This window comes from Microtus ochrogaster, unplaced genomic scaffold (genome assembly GCF_000317375.1).
Source record: "Microtus ochrogaster isolate Prairie Vole_2 unplaced genomic scaffold, MicOch1.0 UNK14, whole genome shotgun sequence".
Taxonomy (NCBI): domain Eukaryota; kingdom Metazoa; phylum Chordata; class Mammalia; order Rodentia; family Cricetidae; genus Microtus; species Microtus ochrogaster.
Window position 1 is genome coordinate 1,959,414 of NW_004949112.1, and position 1,673 is coordinate 1,961,086.

Sequence of the window (1,673 nt, forward strand, 5' to 3'; positions counted from 1 at the left end):
TGTAGACCAGGCTGGTCTCGAACTCACAGAGATCCGCCTGCCTCTGCCTCCCGAGTGCTGGGATTAAAGGCATGCGTCACCACTGCCCGGCTCTATTTTATCTTTTATCATAACTAAGGAAAACTATAACTATAACTAACCATTCTTCAACTCCATCAAAGACTCCAGAAGGAAATAATATTACCTAAGCAAACAAGAAGTCCAAAACTCTAGAAACGACAGAGACATCTTGCTGTCTGGACAGTCACCCAAAGTTCCTCTATACCATTGAAGCATCCATCTTCTGCCTACAGGCCCATAGTATCCAGCAGACTTTTCCATGAAGCAGGAAATTTCAAAGACAGTTCAGTTACTATCTGCTGTGTCCTGCAGAATATCTTACAGATTCTTTCATGAAGCAGGAACCCCCGAAAGACCATCTCACCTTTAGGCAAGTTCAGCAGTCCTCTCTCTGTGGGTTCTTCATGTCCAATTTATACAATAGTCCAGGCAAGAGCAGTTTCTTGCCCAAATGGCTATCAAACTCCATAAGGAGCCTCTTCAATGCCCATCTTCTTCTTGAAGTAGATTGGTGCTGTCAGGAGCAGACATAAAAAGCCCTAAGTTATTAAAATATTAAATGACATATTCTGTAGTCTTTGAAAGATATGAAGAATGCTTACCTAACTGAAATATATTTCTATATATCTAGAAAATTAAACTAACATGACTACAAGCTTGACTATTATAGATGATTATCCACTAACAACATATATTTTCTAATTATACATTATATTTTTAATGATCTACACAATCACATACCTTAGTCAAGAACAGAAATACATATACATATAACAAAATTGACCTTAAAATCCATACCAATGCAAATTATTCATATCTATATCATATACCCCTTTAAATGTAAAAGAACATTTAAAAATAATATTTGGGAATATGGGCATAGTTATTTCTCTCCAAACTTCTTCCTGCTGTACAGGGGCGCTGGTATTTAGGTCTTTCATAGTGTAACCTGTGTGCCAGGTTCATCTTAGGCGGCAGTTGAGTGAAGTAATTTTTTGAGGGTGTTCACAGCAACCTTTCAGGATTGATCTATCATACCATATTGGGATAGAAGCAATCCACAGGGTCTCATACTCTGTGAAAACAAAAGAAGACCCTTTCCAAAGCAACATATCCTTAGACCCAAATTCTGAAATGATTACACCCTTATGATATCCATTTGGCAGCATGTGGCATTTCCCATACCTGTGCCACCAGAATGGAGGAGGTGAAGCCAGAGCCTATGCTGTGAGATTAAGGAAGGGTATCGAGACCCCCAGGGAGCAGTGTGAGGGCTGAGGAGCTCCCAGCTGCCTGAGCAAGATCCCACCCCTCCGCAAGCAGCTTTCTGCTGATGTACCTCATCCTGCTGCTGCTGGTGGGGATCCCCCTGTTGTACATAGAGATGATCATTGGACAGTGGCTATGGAAGGACAATATCCAGGCCTGGAAGCAGCTGGCCCCCTGGCTAAGCGGTTTGGGCTACTCCAGCACACTGCAGAAATGGTTTTCTTCCTTGTGCTCCGTCTGTGTCCTGTGAGCATCTGGATGCCTCCTACCAGTTCTTGGCACCGTTCCTACAAACAGAGACTGCTAGGACTAGGGGTTCAGTGTGAAGGGGCCTTTCCCATTAG

At 42.4% G+C, this 1,673-nt stretch overlaps 1 long non-coding RNA gene across 1 annotated transcript in view; it reads right to left on the reverse strand.

Annotated features, from left to right (window-relative positions):
• Nucleotides 1-539: 539 nt before the first annotated feature.
• The window catches only part of LOC113458318, a 3,716-nt gene continuing 2,582 nt past the window's right edge, over nt 540-1,673 (reverse strand). Inside the window, exons 3-4 of the long non-coding RNA XR_003378706.1 lie at nt 1,400-1,616; nt 540-574 (exon numbers count right to left, since the gene is read on the reverse strand). This is a non-coding gene — a long non-coding RNA (uncharacterized LOC113458318). The remainder of the gene's footprint in view (nt 575-1,399; nt 1,617-1,673) is intronic.